Genomic DNA, 10771 nt, shown 5'->3' with positions numbered 1-10771 from the left:
GTGACCAGGCGTACGGACAATAAGCTACAGGAAGTTAGCACTAACATTAGCAAAGTTGGCAAAACGCGGAACGGCGATCTTCTGCTGGAGCTAAAAAGGAGTAGCACCGAAAGCGCCGAGAAATTAAAGGAGAGCTTAGGTCAAACTTTAGGTGATAACGTCTCAGTTCGGACCCTCGTTCAGGAGCGTCGATTTGAAATAAGGGACCTGGACGAGCTTGTTGTTGCGGATGACGTTCGGATGGCAATTGCTACTTAGGCCGGTATTGACCCAGAGTTATGCAGCATCAAGAGTCTGCGTACCTCGTTTGCAGGCACGCAAACTGCCGTCATTAGCCTACTAGGTTCACCTGCCGAGAAGCTACTCGCGCTTGGCAAGCTTAACATCGGTTGGTGCAGCTGCCGTATCAAGGAGCGCGAAACTGCCCAGAGGCGCTATCTGTGCCTGGCACTAGGCCATATAGCAAGAAATTGTAGGAGCAATGCAGATAGAAGCAACTGTTGCTTCAAGTGCGGTGCAGTCGGTCACAAAGCTGCCCAGTGTAGCGGGAATCCGCCGTGCTTCCGGTGCAGCAACAAAGGGCTCGCCGACATGGCTTCATGGCTTCGTGCGGGCTAGAATCGGCAACTGCTGGGTGTATAGCTGCTACCTGGCCCCCAGTTTGCCTCTTACCGAATTTTCCAGAATGGCATGTCTAGCGATTGACGCCAGGAGCCGCAACCGCGTGGTCATTGCGGGCGACTTCAATGCTTGGTCTGTGGAATGGGGCAGCGCCTCGACCAACGCTAGAGGCAGAGTGGTTATGGAGGCCCTTGCAACGTTGGACATCGCCCTGCTAAACACGGGATCGAGAAATACGTTTAACAGAGCTGGTGTTGTCTTCGTAGTTGGCCTAACGTTTGTCAGTAGCGCACTGCACCGATCCTGCACGTGGAAACTAGGACTCGACTACTCCGCCAGCGACCACGAGGCCATCTACTGCGAGATTGGAGCGAGGTCTAGCCTTCTACGCAGCAGCATTCCCCCTAACAGAATGTTCCGCAGCGAGTCGCTTAACACACAAACCTTCGCTGGGGCCCTAGAGGATCTTTGTGCCGCAGGCTCAGCCCAAACAATGGCAGAGTGTATTTCGGCCAGGGTGGAAGAAGCTTGTTTAGTGAGCATGAGTGTCCGCAAAGCAAACCGGCGCCAGTTTACTGGTGGAGCGAGCAAATCGTTGAAGCTCGCAGAGCCTGTCTCAGAACGAGGCGACGCTACCAGCGCTCGAGAAATACACCGGAGTTCCAAGCACTTCAGGAGGACTACCGATATAAAAGGAGTGTCCTCAAGCGAATAATAAAAGAAAGCAAGAGGCGCTGCTTCTTGGAGTTATGCGACACAGCTGATCACGATCCATAGGGCAAAGCCTACCATATTGTGGTGAAGCGCCTGGGCCTCAAGGCGTCATCAGTGCCTTCGGACGCACAGTCTCTAGACCGCATTGTCCAAGCGTTATTCCCTCACAGCCTGAACTTGGCACTGGAGAGAGCTGGAGGGCTATCACCTAACCAGTATGGCTTTCGGAAGGCACGATCGACCGTAGATGCCATCAGCAGCGTGGTTAACATAGCTACTGAAGCGATGGCGGGTACGCGTTGGAAAGGAGGCACAAAAAAATACTGCCTCATCACTACACTCGACATATGGAATGCCTTCAATTCGGCTGACTGGAGGCCCTAAGGCACTTCTCCGTCCCACAGTACCTCCTCGCTATAGTGGAGAGCTACTTCGACGAGAGGACTCTGTCCTATGGCACCGACGAGGGAATTCGCTCTCATCACATATCCCAGGGTGTACCCCAGGGATCCGTTCTGGGACCGCTCCTGTGAAATATGATGTATGATGGAGTACTGCGGGTGCATCTATCAAGGGGTGTCCATATTATTGGATTCGCGGACGACGTGGCCGTTGTCACGGTAGCCAAAGATCTGTGTGACGTGGAGGTGACCTGCAATGCAGCGATCGTACAAATTGCAGCCTGGCTCAGCGCTGCCGGACTAGAGCTGACCCCTCACAAAACCGAGGCTGTTCTTTACAGCAGCCGGAAGACGGTAGAAACGGCGCGCATTACGGTAGGCGGGACAACGGTGGAATCGAATCTTGGCGTGATGATAGACACTAGGCTCTGTTTTAGAGAGCACTTAGCTAATGCAAACCATAAGGCGTCGGAGTCTGGGAGAGCGCTAGCACGGATCATGCTGAATACACGTGGTCCCGAACAAAGCCGAAGAGCACTGATAACAAAAGTAGTGAGATCTGTTATGCACCTCAACATTGACCACGTTACGGCAGAGGGTTAGGCGGCGTAGTATTGAGCGCTGGCAACGGCGCTGGGACGAATCCAACCAAGGCGGATGGACGCACCGCTTAATACCCAATATAAGAGCGTGGATCGAGGGCAAGCACGGCGATGTGAACTTTTACACCACCCAGCTCCTGAGCGGTCATGGCTGCTTCAGGAATTACCTGCATCGCTTTGGGCATGACTTGACTTCAGAGTGCACCTGGTGCGGAAATGGAGTTGAAGAAGACGCCAACCATGTTATATTCGAGTGCCCGAGATTTTCGACGAACCGGAGTGAGCTCGTGATCTCACTATGTACTCCTATTTCGACGGACAATCTGGTGAGCCTTATGCTGTCCACCAAGGATGGATGGGAGGCAACAAATCGTTTCTCTGCGGCCGTTATGGCCGAGCTTCGGAAACTGGAGAGAGCCAGAGCGGGCCTGTCAAGGATGTCTCAGCACGTACGACGCAATGCTTAGCGGCAGTTCCGTACGGGTAGTGCTCCATCTTACATCAGTCCACAAGACGATATTTGTTTGCTTTGTACCACATTTGTTCGCAATAAAGTAGAATATAAAAAAAAAACAAAAAAAACACACACACAAACACACACACACATACAAGCAGCTGTTCGTGTAGTTGCGTGCAAACGATTGAAATAGCCAAAGCAAAATGAGACACTAATTGTGAATGTACACACATACATATATACACATCTATGTACATGTACAGATCTTTGTATGTATGTGTGTATGTTCATTCGTCTTGCACTGACAGAGCAAGAAATGTTAATTAATTAAAATTTATTTAACATTTTTATAAGTAATTTTTTCTTTATTTAGTACATTTGGCATTAGGGTTTTTATTAGTAACTTTAAGGAGGAGGAACAAATTATAAAGAACGCAAATATCAAATAGTTGGGGACATCATATACACACACTCCCACACAGAACAAGCAACAGTTCGTGTCTATGTGTGCGGTTCTCTACGTACGGTTGAAAAAGTAAAGAGAAACATGCATTCATATGTACATACTTATGTATGTATGTATGCCTGTGCACGTAAATATATAGCATGTATGTATGTACATTCGTATGCATGTATGTATGTATGTATGTATACATTGGACAATCGAGCACTGTTGTTTGATTGTAATAAATAATGTTCTATGGTTTTAAATAAAATTTTTAACTGCAAGTCATTGGCTCGCGCTTTTTCTTTCGTTTTGATCATTTACGCCTGTTAATTTCAAAGCAAAATGCCAGAAGTTTACAGTTACCGTCGCTAGGCAACGACTGCGTAAGCGATAGTAAAGCAGAAAGCGAATGCGGACCTACGCATATTCTTCTTCGCGTTGCGGGCAGATGTACATACATAAGTTGTATATGATGTGTTCTAATTGATCTCAATAAATTATAAGATATTATTTAAATATTCTGTTAATTGCATTCAAACTTCGATGGGATTATTGATTGCATCGACGGATTCAACTGTCGAAAGTTTTGATGCTCTAGCACATAGAGTATCCGACACATGCCCATCTCTAGCATCTCAGCTGATCGCATATTTACAGCGACTTACCGTTTTAGTGTTAGCTAACAACGCTACAAATGTATTCTGAACAAATCTAAGAGTCATTTACCGTTAAACCTATTTTGTGAGTGTATTCATGCGATTCACAAAAGCAGAAACACACCTTTTACATTTACAACAATCCTATTTGGAATTGAAGACATAAATAAGTGTTGAATTAAAAAATTTAATACATACTTACCTATATATGTATGTATATAGGCGGATAACGCCTGCATGAAAAATTTAAATGTATGTACATATTAGCGTTGCCGAACGCTCCAATTTTGGCGGGTCATCCCGATTTATAATTCAAAATTAAATGTCCCGCGTCGGACTTTTCGTGGATAACTTGACCATACATAGTACTTATTGTACTATATTTGATATTTGGAAAATGAACTCTTTAAAAAACTTTAGAGAGCGTCGAAAGAAGAATATCATATACAAGTAGTAAATAAACTTATAATTATAAGCACATTGTACTTAGCCCAGCAAAGACGGGCAAGACCTGCTAGTATGTACATATGTTAATTTATAAGATATCGGCTTCTGTGGACAGCAGCATTCCTAAAGAGGGCAGGAGTAACATAATAAACAGTTTAACATAATATAACAATAACATATGTAATAACATTATGTTATCTATCGAAGCTATGTAAATGTACACTACCAACATCAGCAAGGATCACGCCACCAACGTGGAACGGCTGTTTTGGAATTTCCCTCTCTAACTCCCGTAATTCTTGGGATTTCTAACTAAAATTTGTAGATACCCCCAGTTAGTAATTATGTGTCCGTATGCCAAGATTCACTATGATAGACCGATTTAACAAGAAGTTCTGGCTATAAATATATTTGCTGCTGCAGCGCTGCCCGCGGCTGTTGTTGATGCTGGTACTTTTGTTGACTGCACACATGCTCACACAGCCACGAATAGACATGCATACACTCACATAGACGCAATTGCTATGTAAATGTACAGTTATACACCCTTTACGTGAGTTCAAATACCGAGAGAGGTAAAATCGACAACATTTTTTTTTTAATACTCTTAATTTTCGTAATTTCTATAATTATTCTAAGCATATGTACAGAGTATTTCAAAGTCGGAACACCCGACCTTAGATTTTTTACTTGTTTTAATTTCCTTTATTTTTGTGGAGAGTACAGGGTATTTTACACTGTCGGACTTGCACAACTGCAGTGTTCTCTCTGGTTTAGTCTTATAGATTTGAAAAACCCTGCGCCTATGCGTAGAATAATTATTTATATTTTAAATAAGAGAGAACGCTACAGTCTAGCAAGCCCGACAGTGAAATATATACATATATGCGCCTCTAGCAGAAGCAAAAGAAAGAAAAAGGGCGATCTTGAGGCTGCAGCTTGTGGCGTAATAGCGGTGTGAAAGTGTTTCGATGAAATTTGAAACAAAAGTAGATTATGTATACTAATATTATAAAGAGGAAAGATTTGGTTGTTTGTTTGTTTGTTTGAATAGAACAGGCTCCGAATCTACTGGACCGATTTAATGGATTCTTTCACTGTTGGGAAGCTACACTATCGCCGGTGCACATGGGCTATATTATATTTACAAACAAGAAAGGAATGCTAAAGTCGAGCAGGCTCAACTCTTAAATACCCTGTACCACCCCACAAAAAAGAAATTAAATTAATTAAATTATTTAATTAATTTAATTTAATTAACTAAATTAATTTTATTAATTAAATAAATTAAATATAAAATATTCCATACATGCATACATACATTTACATTTACATCAGAATCGTGCCTATGCGTCTTTGTGTACTTGTACATATGTATGTATGTGTGAATTGGGGCTGGTTATATGGCTATAACTTTCTTTCCGATCATTCTATCATAATGAAACTTGGTATACGGATATATAATCACTAACCTAATGTGATTACCAAATTTTAAGTTCAAATTTAAGTTCAAATTTAAGTTCAAAATTCGAAGAATTACGGGAGTTATAGAAAATCGTTAATAGGGGGGAGTGGGGGGGTGGATCAGAAAAAATGAACAAACTTGTCCTTTCTCGGGCTCAGGAGAATCTGTATACCAAGTTTGGTTATTCTAGCTCTTATACTTTCTGAGATCCTTGCGTGCATACAGACGGACCGACAGACAGCCAGTTTTAATATTTAAAGTGACAATGTTTCGAGGATGATTATGAACTAACAGCATGCTATTCAGGAGTTTTTATACCCTGTACCCGTAGGGTAAAAAGGTTATATTAGGTTTGTGCAAAGTATGTAACATGCAGAAGGAAGCATCTCCGAAGGAAGCATGTCCGTCCGTCCATCTGTCCGTCCGTCTGGATGAACGCAAGAATTTCAGAATAACCAAAGTTGGTATCCAGATACTCCTAGGTCCGAGAAAGGACGAGTATATTTTATTTTTTGGAATTTCCCCCCCTTCCCCCGCTACAGAATCAATAGCGTCCACATTTCAGATGCTACCTAAACCCAACTTTGCACACACAATTTATATATAATTATCTACTGTTGTTTTAAAATTGTATTCAATTCGGTCAATTCTAAGAAAAGTTATTAGCGAAACAAATTCTCGCCAGTACAACCCCCCCAACCTGCAGCAACAAGTTCGCTCTTCTTCTTCCTCTTTTTGCTGCTGCTTTGGGCGCATATTACTCAGTGACGGAAGTTTACCTGGGTACAGGGATTACACTATCGGGCTTGCTCGACTGTGGCGTTCTCTCTTGCTTAAGGTTATTTTTTTACGCCTGTGGTTACATTATTGGCGTTTTAGTAAGGATTCCATTCTTTTTATAGCCTGTACCCAAAGGGTGAAAGGCTATACTAGTTTTGTGCGCATATATGTAACACACAGAAGGAGGCGTGGCAGACCCCACAAAGTATATATATTCTTGATCAGGATGAGAAGACGAGTCGATATAGCCATGTCCGTCTGTCCGTCTGTCTGTATGAGCGCAAGGATCTCAGTAAGTACAAGAGCTAGGATAACCAAAATTGGTATCAAGGTTCCTATAAGCCCTAGGCAGAACGAGTTTGTTTATTTTTTCTGATACATTCCCCCACTCCCCCGCAATTCGTATTTTTTCTTATAACTTCCGTAATTCTCGGAATTTTGAAATCAATTTTGGTAGGTACATCCAGTTAGTACTGTGTCCGTGTGCCTGTGTCCGTGTGCCAAATTTCATCATGATAGGTCAATTCTGAAGAAAGTTATAGTCATAAGTAAAATCGCTGCTCATGTGCTGCCTGCAGCTCTGTCGGCAGCGCTGCCCGTAGCTGTTGTTGTTGTTGCTGCTTTTGTTCAACTTTGTGCTGCATACATACACGCATATAAACACGCATAGGTACGTGATGTAAATGTATGCTGTTTAAACTGAACATAAACATGTATTCTAATTTAATTTAATTAATTATTTTAATTAATTAATTCATTTTTTTTTTTTTAATAATTTAATTTAAAAAAATTTTTTTTTTTTTTTAATTTTTCCGTTTTGTGGAGAGTACAGGCTATTTTACTGTCGGGCTTGCTCGACTGTAGCGTTCTATCTTGTTTATCGTTTAAGTATTAATCTTCACCACTGAAATTTTTCTTAGCGGGTGACCGTTTTAAATGTGGTTTATTAACAAATTCTCCTGGCTTGATTGCTGCTCTGGTCCCATTTAAAAAAAAAAAATTAAAAATGGACCTTCAAAGTTACCAAATCAAAATGAAATGCTTGTAAAAGCAGATCAAAGGCATAAAATTATAAAGTACATATAATTAACGCAACATTGAAGTACTATATCAAATAAAAATGACTGCATAAAATAAGCAGTGACATAAAAATATGCAGTATTTTTTGTTTTGTATTGTTAAAGGTCATTTATTGCTAATATATAGTATAAAATCCCCTTTTAACTAGAGGTTAAATGATATTTTAAATGGTATTAAAATTTTGGCTCAAGGCATAATAGTTGTTACAGACCTCCAAGGCGAGAATATGTACTGCATAAAATAAGCTGTGAGCCACTGTAATTAATAATTTCGTCACATGTTTGATCTCATATTAAATTAAAACTTAAACACAAGTTCATAAATTATGGGTAATAACTTATTGATATTGTTACTATTATTATAAATATAATAATTAATGGATTTCATGATCTTTACACTTGTTCAAGTAAAATTTGGGCCTTAAGACCGAAAAAAAATGTGGGCGTTATGTCCGAAATGAAAACGGACATAACGCCCAAAATATTTTCGGGCGATAAGTCCTCGGGCGTTATGTCATGTCACCGTTTATAAACATTACAAAAGCAGTCGTGTTCCCAGGAAGAGAAGGCTTCGGCAGGAGTGGTAAGTGCACAGATCACTTGACTCAAAGGAGCGGCTATTTACCATTTAGAAAACGTCTTCAAGCCACATCCAGCAACAAATAGCTTTGTGCTCCCACTAACCAATCTTCTTGAAGCTACCACGCCTATCGCATTTCAAGATTTAATTTCCCCCAAAATGATCATTGAATTCACGAGTTGTGCATTATTTTTTTGTCACCATCATTTTCAACAGCATGATGAAATGGGACTATTATCCTCAGCAGTGGAGAAAATCTGTCATAACAATGATCCATAAAGCCGGAAAGGACAAGTCTCTCTGATAAAGACCTATCAGTCTCCTGCCGTGCTTATCGAAGATATTCAAAATACTGCTCCTGAATCGCATCAAACAGTACCTACACACCAGCAGTGCAATCCCAAATCACCAATTTGGTTTTCGCGAAAAATGAGAGTATTGCTCCGCTGTTTTTCTGGATGTCGCCCAAGCCTTTGACCGCGTTTGGCTGGATGGTTTAGTTCACAAAATCAAAATATTACTTCCACAGAACATCCATAAAATACTGGAGTCATACCTGCCAAGAAGTTTCGCAGTTAGATGCAAAGATTTCCTCTCCGAATACCATCCAATCGAAGCAGGTGTACCCCAATGGAGCGTGCTTGGACAGACACTGTATATCATATACACAGCAGATATACCGATAAACATTCATACAACAATTTCGACATTTGCTGATGATACTGCCATCCTAAGTCGCTCCAAGTGCCCAACAAGAAAACTCTTATCACCTCACCTCGTGGGCATAGAAGAATGGCTAGCAAACTGGCGCATAAATGTAAAAGAGCAAAAGTGCAAACATGTCACCTTTACCCCAAACAAAACCTGTCCTCCATTGTGGCTAAACAACATCAACATTCCACAAAAAACCAAAGTAACATACCTTGGTGTCCATTTGGATAGACGGCTTCCTTGGCGCAAACACATCGAAGCGAAGAGAGATCAACTGAAATTAAAAGCTATTAATCTACATTGGCTTAAAAACGTCCGTTCACCACTAAAACTGGAGTACAAAGTACTCTTGTACAATGCAGTTATCAAACCAATTTGGGCATATGGCTCTGAATTATGGGGAAACCCTTCCCTTAGTAATTTAGAGTTATTCGAGAGATCTCAATCCAAGCTACTGAGAACCATCACTGGGGCGGGATCTGTTAAAGATGCAATCGCCAAGGTGAAAGCAAAGTACCAGCTTAAGCTTCGGCACCATCCAAATAGACTTGCATAGAATTTAACTTGGCACACTAGCCATACACAACTCCGGCGAAGAGACCTCCCCACCCAGCAATCTCAGTTAGGGCCGTAATTTAAATATTTAATTGTAATTAATTAAATAACTAAATTAGATTAAGATTTGACTATTTATCGCAAGTCTCCGAAAAAGAGAATTCGATCAATAAATAAAACTTAAAAAAAAAAACAAGTAAAAAAGCTACAGTCGGGTGTCCCGACTTTGAAATACTCTGTACATATGTTTAGAATAATTATAGAATTTAAAACAAGAATGGAATGCTAAAGTCGACCAGGCTCAACTCTCAAATACCCTGTACCACCCCACAAAAAAGAAATTAATTTAATTAAATTAATTAAGTAAATTAAATATAAAATATTCCATACATACATTTGCATCAGAATCGTGTCTATGCGTGTTTGTGTACTTGTACATATGTATGTATGTATGCATTGGGCCTGGTTATATGGCTATAACTTTCTGATCAACTTATCATAATGAAACTTGGTATACGGATATATAATCACTAACTGGATGTGTCTACCAAAATTTAGTTCCAAATTCTAAGAATTACGGGTGTTATAGAAAATCTTGAATAGGGGGGGGGGGGGGGGGGGGGCGCATCGGGAAAAATGAACAAACTCGTCCTTTCTCGGGCTCAGGAGAATCTGTATACCAAGTTTGGTTATTCTAGCTCTTATACTTTCGGAGATCCTTGCGTTCATATAGACAGACAGACAGACGGGCAGACGGACAGACAGACAGACAGACGGACATGGTTATATCGACTCGGCTTGTCATGCTGATCAAGAATATATATACTTTGTGGGTCTACCAAGCCTCCTTCAGTGTGTTCCATGTGCACACGCACAAAACTAATATACCCTTGTACCCTTTGGGTACAGGGTATAACAAGAGAGAACGCTACAGTCGAGCAAGCCCGAAACCACTTCATACCGCCCAATCTCCCTCAACTCCTGTCTTGCTAATTATTGGACAAAATAATAGCTAAAAGGCTATGGTGGTTTGTATAATATATAATAATCTAATTGATAATAATCAATTTGGCTTTAAGAGATGCAACTCTGTTGCGGATGCTCTACTTTATGTAGATCATCTAGTAACCAACGCTCTTGCGGCAAGAAGACACATATCGATCATATCTCTTGATTTTGTCAAAGCTTTCGAGAAAATTGGTATTCATTCTCTCATACGCCAACTGGAAATATGGAAATTAGGACCAAGACTGAT

Source organism: Scaptodrosophila lebanonensis, unplaced genomic scaffold (assembly GCF_003285725.1).
Source record: "Scaptodrosophila lebanonensis strain 11010-0011.00,11010-0021.00 unplaced genomic scaffold, SlebRS2 tig00000224-arrow-arrow-pilon, whole genome shotgun sequence".
NCBI lineage: Eukaryota > Metazoa > Arthropoda > Insecta > Diptera > Drosophilidae > Scaptodrosophila > Scaptodrosophila lebanonensis.
Note: the sequence above shows the minus strand (reverse complement) of the source record.